The 25119-nt window shown below is 35.6% G+C and overlaps 1 protein-coding gene across 1 annotated transcript in view; it reads right to left on the bottom strand.

The window, feature by feature from the left end:
* The window catches only part of LOC130248181 (SAM and SH3 domain-containing protein 1-like), a 316828-nt gene that overhangs the window by 281540 nt on the left and 10169 nt on the right, over nt 1–25119 (bottom strand). The gene's annotated exons all lie outside the window — the stretch shown is intronic.

Genomic DNA, 25119 nt, shown 5'->3' on the forward strand with positions numbered 1-25119 from the left:
AAAGAAATCCTCTAAATCAGTGGTTCTCGAACTTTTTTGACCAAGTACCCCCTCAGAAAAAAATGGTCTCTCCAAGTATCACTATAATGACCAGTTTTGAAATACAGTAGCGTAGTAGGCCTAATTAAGCAGCTACAGCACTGCACAGTTCAAAAATGAGACAGATTAATTACTATTATTAAGAATATGTATATTTTCAGCCACTTTAAACATTATAAATAGTTTGAACATTAACTACTTGCAGACAAAAAAACTTCACTGTTTAAATTAAAACATGCTTTTAAAAGTTTAATTAGTCAAATTTAAAATTGGCACTGTTCTTAAAGTAAAAAGAAATCTGCTGTAGTTGTAAAGTATTAATGTATAGTAGCCTAATCATCAAAATCTGGAAATGTTGCTTGGAACTGATAAATATAGGCTATATGTCATACATTTTTTTATACATTTTGAAATACAAGTTGCATGTACATATGACATCTTTGAAATCCAAACATTAACTTGTATTTTGAATATATGATTTGGAATTACATATTTAAATTAGAAATTAGATCTGCTGCATGTCATTTACAGTAGGCCTATGTGTGTCAGAAAAGGTGTAATTAAATGCATACATACAGTGCTTGACCAATTCATACATGCTGTATTTCTGTGATTTCGGTGTGAATGAGATCCCATCTTAAGTGAACCATTAAGTTCACGTTAACTGAGCACTGACCACTGTTTTCAAGTAGGCATGGGACGATAACTATTTTCAAGGTATACCGCGGTTTGGAAAAGTCAAGGTTTTAAAACCGCCAAAATTTTCTGTAATATCGTTCCTAAGGTATGTGTAAGATTTTTTATTTACATTTTTTTTTTTTGTTTTTTAGGACAACAGTATCTTCAGCAGAAAAGATAAAGAATATATTTTAGAGTAGTAATCACAATACCATGAAACTGATATTTTTATCCAAGGTTATCATACCGTCAGAATCTTATACCGGCCCATGCCTAATTTCAAGCAGACTCAGGTACAGTTCGTGGTTCCTCTGTCTGTACACACTGAGACTAACTTTAATTATATTCTACCTTTAAGCTTCAAGCATGGCAAAGTTGCTCGAGTCTATGTTCAGCGTCCCACACCATTTGAATTAAATCCAAATTAATTATCTTAAATCTGTGGTAACAAACTAAACCGAAAGCCAGGCTGCTTTACAAAACAAGTAACTTTATATATCAAAAACACGCAATATTTTAGACAACTACTAGCACATATTTTAACACATTTCTAATAAATATTTTACCAATGATGTAGGATGGGGAAATTCCTGAGTTTGGAGTAACTAAAATGCCAACACAACAGGACTGGTCTGAGGAGGGGTTCTCTAGCGTGTATCTCCTCTGCAAGCGCCGCGCGCCTCTTCCTCTGGCTCTACGCCAAGCAGATTATTTTTAACATCTTATGACGCGATGCACTAAAGTAAACATTCTAAGCACACCGATGTAATCGTACACTTCAGGGAACAGTTAGTGTTGTCAGATCACATGAGTCTCATGTTATCGTACGCGTCGAAGGGTTAAAAGTGTGTTCGTTTTATTATTTTATTATTCAGCGATTCTTCCGTGTACCACAGTTTGAGAACCACTGCTCTAAATTAGGCAAGGCAAGGCAAGTTTATTTATATAGCACATTTCATACACAGTGGCAATTCAAAGTGCTTTACATAAACAGGAATAAAAGAAACAAGTATAAGAAAAATAAAAACAAATAATAAAAATGGTAAAAAAAATATATAATAATAATAATAATAATAATAATAATAATAAAATAAATAAGCATAAAAACAGATCAAATGTGTTATAAAAGAATGAAAAAGAAGAGAAAAACATAGTAGTTCGATCTGTCGGACGTAGCACAGTGCTCATTCAGTAAAGGCACAGCTAAACAGATGTGTTTTCAGTCTTGATTTGAATGTGCCTAATGTTGGAGCACATCTGATAATTTCTGGAGGCTGATTCCAGCAGCGAGGGGCGTAGTAGCTGAAAGCCGATTCACCCTGCTTTGACTGAACTCTTGGAATTTCTAGTTTATTTGATCCTAAAGATCTGAGTGATCTATTAGGTTTGTATTCAGTGAGCATATCTGTAATGTATTGAGGTCCTAGGCCATTTAGTGATTTATAGACCAGTAATAATACTTTAAAATCTATTCTGAATGTAACTGGGAGCCAGTGTAAAGACCTGAGGACAGGTGTGATGTGCTCTGATTTCCTGGTTCTGGTCAGAATTCTGGCCGCAGCGTTCTGGATGAGCTGTAACTGTCTGACTGTCTTTTTGGGGAGGCCAGTGAGGAGGCCGTTACAGTAATCCACCCTGCTGCTGATAAAAGCATGAACAAGTTTCTCTAAGTCTTCACTGGAAACAAAGCATCTAATTCTTGCAATGTTTTTGAGATGATAGTATGCTGATTTACTAACTGCTTTGACATGACTATTGAAACTCAGATCTGACTTCAGTCTCACACCAAGATTCTTGACCTTATTTTTTGTTGTTTGACCCTTAGAGCCAAGGTACGCATTCACATTGAGAACCTCATCTCTGTTCCCAAATGCAATCACTTCAGTTTTCTCTTTGTTTAACTGAAGAAAGTTTTGGCACATCCAATTTTTAATTTCATCAATGCATTGGCAGAGGGTGTCAATGGGGCTGTAGTCATTAGGCAGTAAGGCTAGGTAGATCTGAGTGTCATCAGCATAGCTGTGGTAGGAGATTTGGTTTTTTTCTCATTATTTGGCTCTGAGGAAGCATATAAAGGTTGAACAGGAGAGGTGCCAGAATCGAGCCTTGTGGGACTCCACATGTCATGGGTGTCCACCTCGACCTATGATCACCTATACTGACATAGTAACCTCTCCCTTCAAGGTAAGATCTGAACCATTTGAGGACCGTCCCAGACAGCCCAACCCAGTTTTCTAGCCTATCCAGAAGTATGCTGTGATCGACAGTGTCAAATGCGGCACTGAGATCGAGCAGTACCAGCACTGTTAGTTTGCCTGAATCTGTATTTAGGCGGATATCATTGATTATCTTTATAAGGGCGCTCTCTGTACTGTGATGTGGTCTGAAACCAGATTGAAAATTGTCTAAACACCCCTTGAAGTTTAAGAACTTGTTAACCTGGTTAAAAACAACTTTTTCAATGATTTTGCCAATGAAAGGGAGATTTGAGATGGGCCTGTAATTGCTCAATAGGGTATTATCCAGGTTGCTCTTCTTCAAGAGGGGTTTAACAACTGCAGTTTTAAGTGAGTTAGGAAAAATCCCAGAGAGAAGTGAAGCATTTACCACTTTTAGAAGATCCATTTCTAAACAGGTAAACACCGTTTTAAAGAACGATGTGGGGAGCGTGTCAAGACTGCAGGTTGATGTTTTCATAATTTGCACAATCTCTTCTAAGATTTTACCATTAATTGCCATGAAATCAGACATAATGTCTGATTTCTTAAGTTGTGGTTGAGCTAGTCTGACTTCGACACAACTTGGCTGATTGGATGAGCTGATTGTCTTTCTGATATTATTGATCTTGTCAGTAAAGTAATGAGCAAACTCATTACATTTGCTTTCAGAAAGTAGTTCACTGGGAATCCGACTGGGGGTGGGGGGTGGGGGGTTGTGAGTCTCTTTATCGTTCCAAAGAGTTTACGAGCATTATTTACGTTGCTGTTTATAAGGCTTGAAAAGAAAGTCTGCCTAGCAGTGTTTAGTTCCATATTAAAAGCACGAAGACTGTCTTTATAGATATTATAATGGACTACTAGTTTCGTCTTTCTCCACATACGCTCAGCTTTTCTGCACTGTCTTTTCATCATTTGTACTCTTGGGGACCTAGTCCAGGATCCCCTTTGCCTGCTAGTTATCTTCTTGGCTCTAACAGGAGCAATGTTGTCTATACATTCTTAACTTTAGAGTTAAACAAATCAAGGAGAGAATCAACAGAGTCTGCAGATAAATTATAATATATTTATCCGAAAATTTGAAGAGAATATATTAGAATTGAATATACAGTACACACACACACACACACAATTCTTTTTACTGAAAACACATACATACAGTATTATTTGCAAATCCACAGAACCAATATTAATTTGAAGTAGTCTCTTAATTTTTTCCAGGCTGTATGTTAAGCCAAAACCATGTCTGATCTGGTTGTGGACACATCCACACATTTATTTATTGCTATATTCTCCACCCAGTTTTTAACCTTCTGACAAGTGTCTTTTTTTAGCATCTAATTATTTAAAACAATAAACTATTTCTCCCACATTTGAATAACGTGTACAAGCTCAAAACAAACTGCTGCTCAAGTATATGCATGCTCACATCTAGGATCTTCAGAGCTCAATAAATACCCCACACTTTGTCCTCACAGCCTAAATGATGTGTCTGTTGACACACTATGTGCAGTTAGTCTATTTTTATTACACACACTTATCGAATGTGATCAGCTTCATGTGAAGTACAGAAGAACAACCCTCTGATGTGTTCTAAAGAATTCAACAATCTGACTCGGTATACAAACAAAACTATAATCGTTACACAGTGATAACATTACTGTTCCTAAGCTAGAAAAAAGAAAGCTTTTTCCTGATGCCTTAATACATGCCAAGCCATAAAACGGACTGAGCTATTCCTCATAATGATGAACTGGAAGGTTGTGCTCTTTTAGAAGGAAGTATTAAGGGTTTAACCCCAGGACATTTGCTCATTTATATGTGTGATGTGTGCACACTGGTGCTCTAAAAGTGGTGAGAGACATCCAGAAGAGAGGCCTCTGGAATAATTTACACCTAGGAGTCGCCACAGTGAGAAACACCTAACGTACAAGAATCTGCCACCCTTTAGAAAAAACAAAAAACAAATACAATATCTAAGATCTGCTCCCAAATCTATGAACCCATACACGGTATTAGCACAATGGTGGCACAACCTTAATTACACCTTAATGACACAGTTACACAGACATGTACCCAAAAGAGCTTTCATGTTGCCGTAGTAACTGCAATACAGCCAGAAAACAAGCATATCAGACATCACATAATGAGCAGCACAATCGATCAAAGTCTGGCTATGTGTGAAATGTGTGTGTGTTTGAGAATATTTCTGAAATCTAAACCATTTCTAACTGTGAATAGGGAAAAAAGAAAGAAAAAAACATGTACACAGTTAAGATTAAGGGATGCTGCATATACATTACTGACACACAACTGTGGCATTTATTTGCCTTTTCAGTATTTACTTCTGAGAATAAATGGGACATCCGGTATATTGTGAGTAGGATGCAGCTGTTAATGAGAGACTCATTCTCTGAAGTACTGCGGTTTTATTGTTGTTCTGCTAAATTATGGTTTAACCATAAAACTAAAATAAAAACTCAAACTCAAAAAAGTCTATTTGTGAAGAAAATGTGCAATTCACATAATTGTTCTTTGAGTCTGTAGAAATTGCTGGGTTTTCATTCAAATAAAAGTGATAAATTAAAGCATATGACATTGTGTGCATGTGCGTGTGTGGGAAATGAAGATTCATGCATTCAAAGTGAATGGCCAGGGAGGTTTTCAATTTTACTTGTTATGTACAGTATAATACTAAGTGTGTGTGCAAAAGCAAAAGCCTCTCTAATGGAAACAGACAAACTAGAAAAAGGGTAGTTTTGGGTGGGGGGGACACCGAATATTTGAACAAAAATGGTGTTCCACCCCAAATGGAATGTGTCACATGCAAACACTCAATAGCCTTGCTTGGCACCAAATTGTCTCTTTAGGGTAAATATTGGCAGCGGTAGAAGTTGATAATTCTCTGGTGGCTTCACTTCCCCTGAACTGATCTTATCTACTGCACTAACACACACAAACACACACCCTTACATATACAAACACTAGCATTGTGCTGCTAGGAGAGACATCAGTTGAATGCAGGGGAGAAAAAAAAATACAGAAATCCCATAAAATGCAGAGAGGATTCTACAAATAAGCTTTAAATCGGGATGAACTATTAATAAAATGCATGCATGCATAATAAAAAATAAATAAGATAAAAACATGAACACCTTATGGTGGTGTATAGTGGTTGGACAATGAAACTGTAGCACTGGCCAATTTAGTGTTGCCTTCATGGTTAAATTTGACCAGCCTGGTGGCAGATCTTCATTGATGGCACATTTCACCAGTAAGAGCAGTGTGTGAAGGTTTAGTTAGCAGAGTAATAGCACAGTTTTGCTTAAAGATATTGGAATGCACACAAAATTACAGATGACATATCAGTTTCGCTGGCGCATCTGTGACCACGACAGCAAGTCTTTGTGATGTATAAAGAGAAGGTACGGTACAATAACCAGTTTCAAGGTATACCGCTGTATGGAAAAGTCAATGTTTTAAAACCGCTAACATTTTCTGTTATACCGTTCCTAAGGTATATGTAAGGGTTTTTTAATGTGTTTTAGTGTGTTGTAATGAAATCTGTGATTTTGAAACTAAGGAAGACAGCCGAAGTCAATGATTTATTTAAATTATTTAGCCGCACATGTTTACTGTTCCAAAGTATTATAAATGTTTCCTAAAATAAAATATATTGTGTTTAATGTGGGAAAATTGTTGTTTTTTTACCCAGACATTTAAAAAGAACTTATTTTAGAGCATAAATTACAATACTGGATATTGTAAAACCATGAAATTTATCAAAGGTTATCATACTATCAAAAACTTATACCGACCCATGCCTAAAAGAGCCACAGTATCCAGGCTAAAGTCAGCATACCACCATAAAGGACTAACCACATCCAACAGGAGTAACTGTGGATGCAAGAGGAAGCTGTCTGAAAGGAATGTCAGGGTCATAACGCGGATTGATTTTTTATTTGAACCAAGCAGTTATTTTATCTTAAATTTAAAAAAATAAATTTTTAATAAACATTTTTTTGTAATACATTTTTTGTTGTATTTATTCTCATAAACTCTGCAGAAATTGAACTGAATCAATATTTGTACCATACAATGTATTTTGTATACTATTACAATCCTAATAAAAAGAAGAGAAATCAATGAAAGAGTGCATTTCATAGCCTTCTGTGGCATTTCCGTATTGTCCATTAAGAAAAAACCTTATTAATAAAGAGTTGGAACAGTCTCATCCTAATGTTATCACACACACAGATGAACAGGGAATCCCAGCAAATGAACAGTTTTTGGCTTGCCGCAGTGTGCTAGTTTGGTGAAAATGTGGTTTTGCATTCGGGAGCCAGTGGCTACAGTGAATGTCTCTAGAGGCAAACTCTGAAATTAAAACAATATGTCTGAACAACTTTTAACATGGAAAAGCACATCTATTCTGAGAAAAAGATTTCTAGTGAATCGTTCAGAGCTCATACAAACAGACACACATACATACAAACCACATAGCAGAAGAAAGAAAGAGACCTCACACACACACACGCACAAGCCCAGAAGCACAGGCAAAAAAAAAAGCATCTCTCTCAAAAGCAATATATACTTCCCTTCAAAACTCTTGTGCTTGTTCTTCTATAAAGATACAGTGCTCTGTCTTTATTCTCCAGAGTGCTGTCAGCAACATTGAAACTTCCCTCTGTGACCCCTTAAGGGCCCAGGGGGTGTTGTTCCAGCCCTCCTAGAGCAAAGGCTTTTCCATTCTGTATTTTTGCTCGGCAACAAAGGACAATTTTGCCCTTGAACATCAGTTCAGCATTCATACAAATCACACACACACACACAAAATATATTTATCATTAGGATACTTATAACCAACAGTGTGCTAAAGATACTGTTAAGCTACAGCTCATCCAACAGTAAGTTTAATAATTAATGTTTAAAAATATGTTTTTCAACCAAATTATTTTTTTTATATCTATAATACTAATGGATTGCTGTTGATGGAGCTAAAATGTAGACACGAGAGTCTGTGTCTGGGCTAAGTATAGAGTCTTGACAGACATTTTTATGGTTCAAGCATTCACTCAGTAGAAGCCATCAACACGGTGCATTTATCCAGAGAAATCCTTTACTACTTGGAGAGACCGCAGATGACTTACTGAATGCGGCTTGAAAAAAACACAGTTGAAACTGACACAGGCAAGATATTTCTACTGTTAACGGATTATATTTATAATTTAAACTTTTAATGATAATTATTATCATTATTGTTATTATTATTATTATTATTATTATTATTATTATTATTAATAATAATAATAATAATAATAATAATAATAATAATAATAATAATGATGATGATGATGATGAGGATAATAATAATAATAATAATAAAGTAATTTCTTTTATAGGTAACCCAGGGCCCAGGGCTTTCTTGACTCTTGAGGAAGCCTGGCAGACAACCATTTTAAACAATTTTGTATCAGAATTTACACTAAATTAAACATCATTATCCTGTATTATCCATACAAGAATACAGAGCAATCTAAACAAAGATTATTATTTACATTCCTTCTATATTATACAGGTTTGCATAGCTGCAGTATGTAGTGATATGGTAAAGGTATACAAACTAAATTAAGCTTGTTTCAGAGTATTTTGTTTCAAAAGTTACAGCTCTATCCAGCAAAAACAGTATAAGATACTGGCCAGATACAAAAAAAGCACAAAAACTACAGCTCTATCCCAACGTATACAGTAGCAGGGTTTGACAGGTGAGGCCCTGAGGTCATGTTTGACTTCTCGCACTTCTTCTCAAGACTGAAACCGATCGTTGCAGAATCACTCTGTTTCAATACCATTAAAGAGTATACTGAAGTAATTGTTACAATTAGGGATGAAAGGGTATGTAATTAGCCTATCTTTTGGTAGTAACATCGAAGAATAATTTACTGGTATTAACCAAATTATAAAAAAAATGATATGAAGAATGTACTTATAAAAACAAACTAATAAATTAAAACATTTACTTAAAGGCTAAATGTAACAAAATAATATAATATATAATAGATTTCTGATGGTCAATGAATTTGTGACTAATTTGACTAATTTGAACTAATGCAACATTTCTCTGAACATTAATATACTGACTTCTGGGAATAGTTATTTTTTGTTTTTCAAAAACACATTGCACTTTATTAACAAACTGATTAATAAAAAAATTCACTTAAAATTGACAATTTTTATTTAAATTAGGGCTGGGTGATATGGAAAAAAATGCAATCTCAACAATTATTTTCCATTTTGAATGATACCGATATACAGTTGAAGTCAAAATTATTAGCCCCCTTTTAATTTTTTAAAAATATTTCCCAAATGATGTTTAACAGAGCAAAGAAATTTACAGTATGTCTGATAATATATTTTCTTCTGGAGAAAGTCTTATTTGTTTTATTTAGGCTAGAATAAAAGCAGTTTTAAAATAAAAAAAAAATTAAGGTCAACATTATTAGCCCCTTTAAGCTATATTTTTTTCAATAGTCTACAGAACAAACCATCATTATACAATAAATGGCCTAATTACCCAAACCTGCCTAGTTAACCTAATTAACCTAATTTAGCCTTTAAATGTTACTTTAAGCTGTATAGAAGTGTCATGAAAAATATCTAGTAATATTATTTACTGTTATCATGGCAAAGATAAAATAAATCAGTTATTAGAAATGAGTTATTAAAACTATTATGTTTAGAAATGTGTTGAAAAAATCTTCTCTCCGTTAAGCAAAAATTGCGGAAAAAAAAAAACTGGGGCTAATAATTCTGGGGGTTTAATAATTCTGACTTCAACTGTATATTTCGATACAAGTTGTTAATGCATCCAGATTTAAAAGAGTACCCAAATAATGACTGAAGCCTCAAAAATTAAAGGGTCCATTAAATGGCATAACATATTTTCGGCCGACACATCTTCAGTGGCCGAAAATTCGGTGCATCTCTAATATCAACACACTTTAGATTCTCATTGTTGAGAGTCATTTCTGCTGTGTGATTGACTCTTAGATCAATATAAAGTAAAAAAAAGTCCAGAGCTTATTGTCATTGACATAAACTTTATTGCGATTCGATACAGTACGGTTTATTGGTCCAGCCCTAATTTAAATCTGCAAAAAGTAACAAAATGATACATGTAATCTATCATTCCGAATGAACCACTTAATTCTAAGCCATATCCTATTACAAGAAACCCAGACAGCAGTAAAGTTCTTCTATGCGTTACTAATGTGCGATGGACAAAACTCTTAACATCTCCTTGATCTGAGCCCTCTCAGATCCTACAGAGCACTGCATTTAAGCAGATAAACAGATGGCCCAAGGTGAGACAGGGACAGACAATCAAACAAATGCACCGAGACATGTGGATGAAACAGTTAAAAGCTCTGGATTTCTTCTTTACTCTGGCTGCTTTAAAGAAGACTAATGTCTGCTTTCTGCTGAGCTCTTCAAACCCAATCAGTCAAAGAGGAGTGACAAAGAGTGAAAGCACACTCAGACCACTCACACTCTAACAAAAAAAACACACACACACACACACACACGCACACGCACACGCACACGCACACACACACACGCACACGCACACGCACACACACACACACACACACACACACACACACACACACACACACACACGCACGCACGCACGCACACACACACACACACACAGCAGGCTCCATCAGTCTGAGCCCACAACTGAAAACACTATTATGCTGCATTCTCTTCTAGTGTCAAATTTAAAAAAACCCAGGATTTGCAGAATTTACATTAAGACTTGGAACTCTCGCATAAACACTCACCTACACAGACACCACACATTCACTCAGATTGCTGCTTAGACAGGTACTGTCTTCACCACTCAGCCTTTATTAACAGTCAGAATTGTGGGCTTAATTAGGTTAATTGCTCTGGGAATCTCAGCGCCCGTCTGCAGGGCGCCACTTAGATTCAGACACCGAGTGGCGTCTTCATACAAATCCATTGTCCATGTTTATGCATTTGGGAACAACTGACCCATTTAAAATGATCTACATGACGGTGACTGTGATCAGTGGCGTTTGTCACAAGCATTATTACACTGTGCTGTGAGATAAAGCTTTTCTTTTTACACTGGTCTGAGATTCATTAGTACATTAGCATCTCTCAAAAAAATGTACAAACAGAAATACTTTGCAGTAGATTTTTGAATCATTTGTCAGATTCGTCTGTGTGTATAGTCCCCTAGCAGTAAATCTGATCAGTATGAGCAGCACTATTTGAAATACAGTACAAGTATGTGGGTTATGAAGACTAAAGGGGTACGAATGAATATCACATCAGTCACAGTCACACAAGCAGCCATTTATTGAGGTGTTAGTATTGACAACATATCGCCCTGTGTGTCGGATGAGTGTGAGGGACCGAGCGAGGGGTCATGAAAGGTCACGTGATGGATCTTCCTAGAACGTGACAGTGAGAGAACATGTCTGATGAGAAGAGGAAAAGTGCTCTTCAAATGCCAACCTCTATCAGAGAGAGGTCACATCAGAGCATTGTGGGTAATGTGCCACACGGAAGGGAGGTCATCGGGGTTCTGGGTTGATAATGAGAAAGCAGAATCCAACCAGCACAACAGGGCTGAACAAGATGTTCAGCACAACAGACTAATCTATGAAAGCCAAGGAAGAATTCTCAATGTTTGACATAATCTGCCACCGAGGGCCAGTGGGCTGCGGTTAAATAAACACAGACAATATTTATGACTTTGAAAAACAAAACTGCTTAAAATAAATACAGTCCCGTTTAAAAGTGTACTCCAGGCTCACTGGAAATTTGCAACTCTCTCTGTCTGTAAAACCAAAAACACATTTCTCTGGCTATTTCACTGCACTTTTTAGATGACACCTTCACAAGATGTGCTATGAGCCATTTTCCACCATTGCAGAGGTGAATTTATTAGACAGCACAGTGTCATGAAAAAAATGTGTCTATGGGTTCAGAATGGTCGCAAAATGATAGTGCAGGCTCGTAGCCAGGGGAGGGGTTCAGGTGATTTGAAAGACCCACCCCTATCTGACAAAGGTCTAGAATTTGTCCCATGCATCAGCTCATTTGTACTATTTTGACTGCTACTGCATGCCATTATAAATTATGAAAATAACCCATCGATAAAGGTTTTAAGATCAAGTGGAATCCTCTGTTGATTATCATGACTTCAGCTAATCAGTTTTGACCAATGCTAACAATACATTCTCATGAGTCCAACATCCAGCTGTGCAAGAAATCATACAATCTTTCACTACTGACCGATTGTATTTCTGTTAAATAGAGAAAACATTTTACAAGTAAACTTTATTCAAAATCTTGGACCTTATTTTTGAGACAAAAAAGGTGTGAAGCTGCAAAAGCAGCCCATATTCAATTAATTTAAATACTAATCTGGCTGTTGTCTGGCTGTTGAATTTTTAAATGTACTTTTTTACAAGAGAGATTAGAAAAATCACAAAGCTCTACATTATTATTGTTATGTATTCAAGTGGCCAAATTCTGACTGAGGAAAGTTGAATGTGCTGGCCAGCTTGTTATTCACCTAATAAATGACTAGACTACAGTTTGTAATTCAAAATTAACAAATTCCTATTTTTTCTAATGATATTAGATGTAATAAATTTGCATTTACAAAAATAGGTATTTATTTATATTTCTTTATTCTAAATCTTAGTGTGATAGTGATGACCATCCAACAAGTTAAATAAGCTAAAATGGTGCTTGAAATATCACTAAAATGCTTAATCTAATAATCAAATAGAAAATGAGATGAACTGCAAAAAGGTCCACTTTTTGAGAAAAAAGAACCACCCCTTTGACCAGGCTGGCTATGGGCCTGTAATGGGTTGCTTGTAGCACATTTCACAGCAGTTTCAATGTAATATCTGCCAATTTATTTCCAAAACATGTTAAACATGACTGTGGCAATGTTTTTTTTTGTTGTGCATATTCCCATAGACCAGAAATGGCATATCTGGTGTGTGGCCATACATGCTCAATGTCTTTCACATTTGAAAATGACACACTAAACTTGACCAATAGTTAACAAAAACAACAGTGAAATAAAGACACATTTCTGAAGAAACCAAGCTATTTCAAATGCAAAGTTGCCCTTGTACTGAACTCACGAGACTCAAACACTGATATGGAAGTGTGCTAGATAAAAAGCAGATAAAACAGATCACACCATAAAATTCATGCATACAGATATGCTACGCTATTCATTACATATGCTTATGTTTTCATTTACATAATGTTGACTTCTTTCATATTATCATGCAAAGAAGTTGGCAAAAATAAGCCTACTAATCATAATGTTAATCTGCTCATCTTAATGATAATTTGGGTGAAAAGGATTTGCATGAGCTAAAATTCAGTTTAAAAAAAGAAATTAAAATACATTATTTCAAATAACTTTTATTTATACACATGTAAACGTTTCAAAATAGCATGACATCTAATTATTCCAACAAATAGCATCATGTTCTCCCAAGAATCATTTAATATTTCTAATACTTCCATAAAAAAACATAATCCATGTCTCTGGACTTTCTGATTAATAGAAAGTATCGTCAAAAATGTATTTCTTCAATAATCTGTGGCTAAAATAAAATTTTTTAAAAGGTTTAACCAGATTTCTGGAGCTTAGATTTAACCTAGGCTTTCTCACTTAGTAACCTAAATAATATAAAAGGTAAACTCTGCTTCCAGCTGATGAGCTTCCATGAACTACGAGCCACCAGAGAGAGTGTTTACAATATCAGCAGTCTCACTATCAGCATTCCTGTTCGTAAATCACTTAACCTGGGTGACCTCATGGTGCGTCTCTTTAAGACATCACTACCCATTTGGGAGAAGTCATCCAGTCTTATCAGACACGCATCCCTATTCTCATGAGGTCATAAGCTATCCGTTCTGGGTCGGTAGCCACAGAGTGATGCGGTGATGATATTGGCCCAGAGAAACAGTGGGGGAAATAAAACTGGTTTATTAAAACCCTTTGTTTACTCACTGCTGTTTTATCTTGTTGTGTAAACATCTTTCATTGGTTTCATAGCTTACAGTCAGCCTGTTTTGATTAAATACAGTTCAACCAAAGAAGAAAAAAAAAACATCTGCAAACCGTGTGCTTCAAACAAGATAAGGTCAGGAACAGAGGTGAGAGGGTGATAAAGAACAAGAGCCAGAGGGGGGCTGGTAAGCCATATTATGAATATTTTGACCCTTTTGTGGGTCTTATTGTGTGGTCTCTATGATTAATGGAGTAAAATGTGTCCTCTGGTTCCTTAAGGACTAAATTTATTCAGTAGACAGGAAAAAGTGCATTTGTGTTTTAATGCTTAAGGATATGTACACACAGCAAAACTATCTAAAAACACACACACAAAGTGGGCTATTCATTTAGACTTCATTTTAATGTAACTTTGTGTTTAAGTTCTGATTAGTCTGCGCTGAACTGTAAAGGGTGCCATCACAGCTGTTCAGCAGCTCAGGGTCATTAAACAAAGAGATTAATGGCTTTTTACTGTTCAGAGTGCTGACCAATGGATTCTGAATGCACACATACGCGCACACACTTTTAAACAAATGAGCACAACGACAGACAGGAAATGCACACGCATCACTGAGCAACAACCAGTCGTGGTCCAATAGCAGTCACCTTTGACCACAAAGCTCTGTGCGTTTAGATATTGACCTTGGCACGCTGGGTAACCTGCAATGCTGAGTCATCTCCATTAGTGAATTACAAATAGATAAAGAACTGTGCCAAAACAACATCAACCTAGACAAAGCATTTGGGTTTAGTAATCAATTTTCACTCTTTTAATCTGACAAAAAAAGTTTGCAGTTTTAACCATTTTAACAATAATAAAGACAAGTCAACAAATACAGGCTAAAGAAAAGACTGATGTTAAAACATAAAATACAATATAAATACACAATATTATAAATAAACACAATTATAAATAAACATTTTTGTAAAACTATAACATATCAAACTTTATAGTTGTGTGTGTATGTGTGTGTGTGTGTGTATATATATATATATATATATATATATATATATATATATATATATTTTTTTTTTTTTAATATATATATATATATATATATATATATATATATATATATATATATATATATATATATATATATATATATATATATATATATATATATATATATATATATATATTTTTTTTTTTTTTTTTTTTTTAATATATATATATACACACACACACACACACAACTATAAAGTTTGATATGTTATAGTTTTACAAAAATGTTTTACTAAAATGTTAATTGCATCAATCACAATTGTAAATAAAACACATGCCCCCTGACTACATTTCTGGAGAGCGCAAATTATGAAGCCAGAGGTAGGTCTGGCTGTATTTTGTCTTTAAAACGAACGATTAGTTGTGGTATGACACTGCTGACGGCTTCTATTTCTTTAAGCTGACCGTTTACCTCCATGTGGACAACTTTTCCAGTGTTACCATTAGGGGTGGGAACCTACACTGGTCTCATGATTCAGTTACGATTACCATGCCATCGATTCGGTTTAATTCGATATCTCTGTGCATTGACAATGCTTTCCATATACAATTTTATAATTTACTTCAGAGCACAAGAATTGCTGTATTAAAATGTATATTTTTAAAATACATTTCATATGTATTTGTAATACAATTTTGTCCTTTAAAACAAGCAGTCAGATATATGAACAGTACTTAACAGTAATTAATTTTACCTGCTCAAAGAAAACACTCTGCATCAAACCAAACTCAAGAAGGTACACAGAACAACATGAGCATTTAAAGCAAATAAATGTAAATATTATCCTGCTTGCTTTTTGAGAGTAGTCAAGCGAGTTGTTAAATGCCTATGATTGGTCACGCACTCAACAGAGAAGGAAGCGATTAGCTCTAACGCTCTGGCACTGTTCACCGATGAGTGACACTTATAAACGGATGCAGCAATCACAGCTGATCCATGATAGACATGGTGGAGAAAACCCACTCTGCAGACACGCTCATGTCTGCATCCACAAGTATCGATGTAACAGCTGAGAGGAGAAGAAACGTTACGCCAGTTAGCCAAAGGGGCCAGAAAATAGTTTACTTTCATTTTCTCCATGGGAGTGAAAAAGGGGCTTCAGCTGACTTTAGTGTCAGTGAATGAATGTCCAGCAAGCGCACAAAGTGAATTGAGAGCTTATGCGCTTTAATTACTCGTGCACACCTCCCTCACCATAGTATTCTACCGCAACATAGCGCATATGAGATAAATTATGTCAGTACGTAATTACTGGTTATGATCTGTTACTGAACCGATACCAAATTGTCCGCATCTGCATCGCGGTGCACCGAAAAAACAATACATTTTGACACCCCTAGTTACCAGTTTGCCCAGAGGCTCACCTCGTATGACGGACTTGGGACATGGTGTGGAGTTGACCGTGATGATTGGCGAAGAACGGTTCCAGAAAACAGATCAAACAAAGCATAAAAATAAAAATAAATAAACAAACAACAGGCTGAAAACATGGTGAAATCACACTGCCTTTTCTTTTTCTAGATTGCTTTTGAAAACACTATCGGTTGGGTTTAGAGAAGGGGGTGGGTGAGTCAGACCGTCAGTCAGACAGTCGACAGCAAGCTGGCCTGGTCAACTGAAGAGTGGATTTAAGACAACTCGCAAAACTCGAGCTCATTAAAAAGCATACACTGGCCTCTGGTGGATTTGCAAAAAAAAGAAATAAATAAATTGCAAGCAGATGTACCTCCAGTTACGTATTTCGCTGTCCCAAGACCTGGGTATACATCCAAAATGAGCCTGGGTTGGTAAAATTACGTGAAACTAGTAATATTAAAATTAAATTACACGTGTCAGCAAAAGACAAAAATGACATTAAACACTCAATCGTCAATATTTCTACGATTGTTTTTTGTATTACTGGTGCAATTTTATTCCATGTATTACTCAAATTCACCAAAAACATATTTGCAACATACATACAAATACATTTTTACCCATCACATCATACACAATATTCCATTTATGTCAGTAATGCCACAGCAGTATCAGATTAGAAGAGCACAAATACAAACTCTAATCCTTAAAAAATAGATGAGCAGCTGAAAAGTCAACCCGGGCCAGAAAACCTTTAATTTTGTCTGGGTATTGGAGATTGTGGGTCAACAGGTCACATATGCCTCATCTTATAACGGGGAAAAGGGATGAGGAGAGCATTGAAAAAAAGATCAAATGTCTAAATCGGGTCTTTCAGTATCATGCCCCATTGCTATTTCCTCCAGTCTGACATTTATGGTTTCTACGTCTCTCTGCATTCTGGTCTTGCAGCAAAAAAGGCATTAGCAAGGCTCAAAGAGAGAGCTGCTATAGCCTGTCACTGCTAAACTCTGTTTAACCATAGCAGTCTTGACAATATTAGTTCAACTGTACGTCTGTAAAAGCCACAATGCATTTGAAGGAAACATTAAACAAATGTTGCTAAATATAGAAGATGCGCACATCCACAACAACCCAGAGGATCTTGTACAAATCTCCCCAGAGAGCAAGCAGAGAGGACGCTTGTCTAGCGTAAAGCATTGTGCATTACTCCAAAGCTTGTTCCTTGCAGAGTATTTACACAAGAACAAGCAAGGATGATGCATGACTGTGTGTGTGTGTCACTGTCAGTGTGAGCATTTGTGTGTGTATGTGTGTGTGTGTGTGTGTGTGTGTAAGTCCTTGATTGTAACACCTACTGCAGGCAGTGCCAAGTGCAGTGTTTGTTTGCATCCAATACCACAAGCACATCAAAAGCTCTTCAGCACCAGGTACACACAATCAGGCTATATCCAATCAGACCTGCTGTACTGTGCTTTACAAACACTTAACTAATCACTTTGAGTGCTGACTGAGTGCTGATAATGTATGTATGACTGGGCAGACTATAGCCATTATATAGTACATATTAGTTTGTCATAAACAGTTCAGCGCAAATGAATATTACCTGAACTGTTATGTGTGTAATGTAAATGTGTTTGTGTAAAGCAGACTACACATACTGTAGATAAGCTGTAGCCAGTAAATACAATAAACAAATCAATACATTTATATTCAGGTCAGCAATTTATAGCTGGCCTTCAGGCGAGATGCAGCGACGTGCATTATGGAAAAATTCTGTATTCCAAACTGAACGACACTAAAATGATTAGAGTCAATGCTTCCATCTACATCAGGCTGTGAAAAATTAGTTGTAAGTGTGTTTGTGCACCCAAAATAACTGATCACGTGGGCACTGCCATCCCATACACCTACGTGTATATGTACACTAGTCGACATATACAGTACATGCAAAAATAGACTGTCAGTTTCCCACAAGAGTATCATGTAATGGAAAAGTATCATGTAATCTAAGATACATAGACTTAAGATAGATGTAGGAGAGATTTTATGATTCAAAACGTTTTTAAAAACACGATGTCATTCCAATAGCACATAATTAAATATGAACCAAATATCTTTTTTTCTAGTTTTTATCTGTTATAGCATTGAAATATCTTTATATTGTCATTATTTCTCTCCCACAAAACAACATGTCTAAGCTGAGCAATCTTATTCAGCAATGCCATACAATGCATTTCTGGTTAAATGCATTCTCGGCCCCAAATATCACTAATAATAATAATAATAATAATAATAATAATAATAATAATAATAATAATAATAATAATAATAATAATAATAATAATAATAATAATACCTCACATTTATATAGCGCTTTTCTGGACACAAAGCGATTTACACATCCTTATTTACACAAAGCGCTATCTCATCCTTATTATAATATCATAACATCTCATTACTATACCTGAAGTCAGTACAGTTTCTGAAATGCAGCAGGCAGACACATGAACACTCACACACAACACACTGATATCTGGGCAAATCTGAAAGACCCCTTTTATCATGTTTTTCTCTCCTCTGCACTGATGGATGGTATATAATTGCAAATCAATCTCCATCACAATCATTGCAATCTCTTTTCGTCCAAACCAAAAAACAAAAATTTTAGTAAATCTAAAATTTTAATTGCATTTTTGGGCTAAAACGTACAACAAAACCAACAACCCAAAGAAGTATGCAAGTAAGTAAATACCCAGAATCACCCACAATAGTCACAGTGAGCAAAGAGTTTGATAAGATGGATCCTTAAGGGCAGTTCCCCATTGAAGACCTTGGACAATAGAAGAGTCCTCGACACAGATGTGTATGGCAAGCTTGAACATGTAATGCCAGAACCAGCTGGAACCAGCAGTTCTATCAAGACTCTCAGACACTCATCATTGCTTAAGGCTACTGACAGCCAGCCTACGAATGACAAAACAGTAGCTCTATTTCCACCATTCATTTAGGCTAAAGGAAAATCTGGCCTCCTACCTAAGCCTGGTGTCTCTCAAAGCTTTTTGTTTTTTCCTCCATTTCGGTCACCTTACAAACTTTGGGTTTCTCGCCAAACGCTAATAAAACTCATAATAAAATGAGTAGACTAACGACAACATTATTTCCTGCAGAGCTGTTTTTACTGCTGAATACCAACATTGACACGAGTATTGGATTTAAGATGAACAACATTGCTGCATTCTGTCAAACTGCTTACAGCTGAATTAAATCCTCTATCAAAACCATCAAATCCTTTCAAACTGAACATCTTTAAAATATTATTGATCTGAACTAAATCAATGCTGAATTTTTGACTTCAGTTAAAAAATATATAAATAAATAACATTGTATGTATATTTGAGTTTCCATGGTTATACCAATTCACTGATCTCTGTGAAGTTGTTTTAACACAATCTGTACTGTGTAAAGCGCTACAGAAAAGGTGACGACTGACTTCAGTAAATAAATGAATGCATTAGTGCTCTTGAGGTACCCACTCACACGCTGTAGTTTAATGGTCTTCACCTTTACACTATGTGCATATTTCCACTGAGTGGTCAGAACAACAGCTCATACAGCATTATGTAACTGCAGTGTTTGCCACCCACCTTGAAATGCACACTGTGACAAGGTGAGTAAAGACAAACCGATAAGCCAGGCATTTTCTTTTTAAATCAAATATCACATAGACTGAGAAACAGAATTGTCAACTAAAAGAGTATAGAGTGATGATAAGGGAAAAGCATTTCCAGCAAAGCAGAGCAGGGGTCCAAGACTTGTACCATATACATTTCTACAGTATCCTGGTTACCTGATCACCTGTGTTATGCTTTAAATTGCAAAGACACCACTGAACATGCAACAGGGGTCAGACAAGTTCATTTTTCATTTAATGCAAGACATCAATGAGGACTGTAGTAAGGAGTATAGCAGGGCTTGAAATGAACCTTTTTGCTTGGTAGCACTGGTGCTCCTAACTTCAAAAATGTAGGCGCACCAGCCAAAATTTAGTCGCACCCAGTTGGTTTCTAAAACAAAACCTTAGTTGGTTTCTAAAACAAAATTTGTCAGTGTTCATTTCATTCTCTTGTATCAGACCTTTACATTTTCGCGGCTGTATCTCCCGGTCATGTGAAGGAAGGCATTGACTGAGTGATTGACAGCTGATTTTAACCAATCCATTTGCATACAGTTCAAGAGCAGTGGGCCAATCAGAAGAGCTTGAAGACGGAGTAAGCTTTTAATGTATTTGTTTACTGCAGCAAGTTGACATGCACAAACACTCCCAAATATATTTTGAGGTTGCATAGATAAAAACAGTCACAACTTTGAGCCCTGTATAGTAAAGTATCGTATAGTATAGAATTGCTGACTTTAGCTGATCATCCTACAAATGTATCGTAGTTCAGTCTAAGCCTTGCTGATTATGTATGGACGACCCAATTCATATGCAGCACATCTATTTTCATTTGGCCATAAGCACAATATTGGCTTCAAAGCATTAGTAAGAAATGCCATGCAACACATTAATCACATCTAAATCATATTTATAGCCATGCAGCAACACATTCCATGTGATAAGATAATTTTGTCTGAAGGCTTCACATTCTTTATAAAAATCCTAATAGCGCTTGGCTGTTTGTTTATCATTTTTGATCATGCCATGCCACTGCGCTATTCAAACGCCCCTCAAGGATGACTAGCCTATAATGGAGTTGGATTGAACAGTTGGTCATTTGCATGCCAATATTTGCATTTGTGCATGCTTTTTTCATCACAAGGAATTACAAAATGATATCGTCCTGCTGTAAAATATAACACAAGACTCAAGACACAGAAGAAATGTAGACATAGAAAAAATGTTAGTCAAAAGAGATTAGCAAAATCAAAATGATAGGGTGATATTAAAATGGTGGTGGAGTAACCTCAGTGCTGAAGAAAATAGTTGTTTAAGTAATAAAACAGAAGAGAAGTAACAGAAAATCAGACCAAAAACCAGGGGCCGGATGGATGTATATCAGGCAAAGACATCTGTGATGGCACATCAGCTCTGAATGTGTGTCAGTGGAACAGACAGGAAGAAAAAAAAACACACACACACACACAGTGTAAGTAGACGAGAGAAAGGGAGAGAGAGAAGTGGGAAGATGTGAACAGATGTGCTGTTGCTCTGAGTGTCAGTTGTGATTAGCAAATAAATAAAACAAGCTTTGGTCCGAGCGCTGTGTGTATATTATGAGCATGGGTGAACTATGCTTATCTAATTACACACCAAATGCAGCCCAAACCTCTGACCCCCTCTGTGCTCAACTCAATTACCCTCCCTGACAGAGCTACAGCAAGACACAACCGAAGCAAATCTATGCTAACAAGACCAACTAACAGCATCTATTTGTGTTTCTTCAAGTCTAAGTCCGTCCAGTTGATGACTTTCTTGATATTGCCCCCAATCAGCAGTTATATGTATGCATATTTCAGAAATATTCCCAGAAATTTTCTAAATTGTTGGGCAATGGGGTCACAAATGGGGTAGCATTATTACTTACATAGTGTGTTGTTTGTATGTGTAGATGGGCTCCCTAACAATATAACTATAGTCACTCTAGAATTATTATTTTTATTTTTTTTATTAGAGCGGTATTTAATTCTTTTTCCCTTTTATCTAGTAGCTCTTACTGTTTCTCCAATTCACATTTATACTGTTTCTGAATTGGTCTCTTTAAAAATAAATAAATAAATAAATAAAATAAAAATCACAACAGAATAAACCTTGCTCAAACATATTTGATTCCCCTGACACATATGGCAACTGGCATCTCGAAGTGTTCAGGCTAGTTTACACCCCCTAGGGTAAGACATGTTGTCTCTAGCACTAATGATCTAAATTTTCTGGTAACTGCTTTGACCTTAAGCTGCTGACTGGTTTCATTTTCATTGATTTGCGATAAATGCATCTCTCGTTAGTGTAACTGGTTGGGTGTAATACCTGAATTTACACAAAATACAAAAGGACATTTGGAGCTTGGCCAAACATTTGATCGTTAATGTAAAAGTTTCTGCATTTTAACAGATGACTCAACTAGTCTACAAGAACAGACAGAGCAAACCTCTTCTGATAACAGACCAATTTAATTTCGCAAACTGCAAAATATCAACGGAGGGAAAGGGTCATTTTTATTTTCCTCTTCGAATATACCAATTCTTCTAAACAGATTAAACAGAATGTTTATGCCACAATACTGTAGGCTCTTAGGCTTACAAAGACTGCATTTTACATTGCTGAGTAAAATGAGTAATATTTACAAATAATTGTTTAATAATTGTTTATTTTATAATATTTGTAGAGTGTATACAGAGGGCTAAAAAGTAAGATTGTGAATCGATGTAGAATGGCATTGGAATATGCAAAAACATGTATAGAAAAAAATTCCAACCGCAAATCTATCTAGTAATCTAACCCAGAAAACATACATATTTTGAAAACTTTGTTTACTTGTCAGCATTGTAAGAAGTCTTTAAAAATGAAATGCATTACAAATGATAAAATATAAATGCTATACAAACCATGTTGTCTCTAGCACAAAATTTAGAGCATCAGTTGAAACAAAATTAAACTCGTAAACAACCAAAAAATGATTTCTAATTTAATTATACTGCCAATCAATTCAGTTCTAATGTAATCAAGAAACGGTTTCTTCACTAAATTGATTCACGTCAATAACAATAATGCTTCTTAATCATTCCTTACAAAATAACCATACAAATGTCTACTTGGTCATGACGATTATAAGAAGCAGCCATCCGTTAAAAGGTGGTGATCAGCATTAGCAATGCAAGTCTTACATCATGTTATTTACACGGTGGCCAATGAATAGCACTATAAGAAGCCAAATTGTCCTTTGTGAGTGATTATGCACTAAAGCTTCTCACCATGACATAAAATAACAACCATCACACATTCAAATCACATCTGTGTCACAAAGACATAGCACTATATGACCTGTATCTGACTGAATGTGTTGTTGTTGTTGTTGTTGTTGTTGCAATCTCTGACCTTTTATTTCCATCATGTCTAAGGCATCAAATACACACCAAAGAAATGTTTTGCTTGAAGCCACAAATAGCTTTGCTTCAGTCATAACCTCTGGCTCTTAAAGGAAAATATATATTGTTCTTGTAATCAATCAATGGGCATAATGCCAGTTATGCCATATATGTCAAATATTTTCATTCTAATAATTTTTTTTTCTTTGCTTGATTTCTGAGGATGCATAAATGATTCCGTAAATTTAAGGCATCATTTTTATCAGATTACAGTGTCCAATTTATCTGCTTTACAACCACATTTTACATATATAACAGATTTAAAGCTAATTTATATTGAATTTCCTCTGTACATCCATGGCATTATGCATCATTCAGCTGACCCCAAAATTAAAATCATGTTATAATCATTATTAAATCTTGAAAGCATTCCATTTAATTTCAATTCCAGAAGACAGAACTTTCACAAGTGGGTGAAGTATGCATCAAAAGCAATCATAAACTGCTCTTTAAGATTATTTTGTAATGCTCTCTGAAGTCCACTGATATAGCACGATTTACTCATTACAAACAAAATACTATTTTTGAAAATATAGGCCATTTATTATGCTGTTTGAAAAACTCATTTTTGATTGGTGTGCCATATACACAAACCTAAAACTGGGTAAGTTATATTAACATAAATATGATGTGCGGGTCATTTTTTGTTAAAAACACAAAGATGCTGTTACACTGTATTAACTTTATTTTTAGTAAGTTTTTTGCTCGTAATAATTATATTAATGTCATTACACTGCTCTCAACTTTTACGCTGGTGATCAGGATTTTGAGGATCGATTTATCGGTGCTTTCCAATGAACAATAGAACAAGGAAATATTCTCAGATAAGATAATTCAGATATTTTAATCAGGTTCACAAATGTGTTAAAACAACCAAATTAATTACTACCATTGAAAGATTTTAGTTCTGTTAACTGAGGTTCAACTTTAATTTATGGCCCCTTTAATAGGATGCTTTTAATTTACACTTAGTTTTTTTTACAAAGATGGAATGTATTTGGTATGTGGACTGGAGATGTAAATCATCTTTGTTTGGATATATGCAGGTATTTGGATATGCAAATCATTCCCTGAATGTCCCACTTTATGATCGCCATGCATGTGCCCTAAGATGATTGTCATTTGTTGATTTACGTTACAAACACCTGTCCTTACCCAACCCCTGTCATTAGATAGCTCTGATTACCATCCCCTAATTACAATTACAGATTTTGTTTAGTTGCTCCTTCATGCATATTGAAATGTAAATTTTCTCTGCCATAAAGAATAAGGTCACGTCTCGCGGATCCAGGGCTGACGGCCAGGCGCCTGTGAAGAATGGAAGCACAGAAGCAGAGCGTAATGAGATATTAAATAATCAAGTAGAAGGTAAATGATGCTTTGAATAAATAATTCTGATTTAATTACTAGCCAAACCATTTATTTCCACCATTCTAATGGCTCCATCTGTAGAACCAGGGCAAGTAGCAGCAACACAAAACAAATGCTTTAGTGCAAAAAACAAACTGCTACTGCAAGTTTAGAGAGTTTGACAGGAAAGGTTAGAGGCTATAAA

The sequence above is a fragment of the Danio aesculapii genome, chromosome 20, assembly GCF_903798145.1.
Source record: "Danio aesculapii chromosome 20, fDanAes4.1, whole genome shotgun sequence".
NCBI lineage: Eukaryota > Metazoa > Chordata > Actinopteri > Cypriniformes > Danionidae > Danio > Danio aesculapii.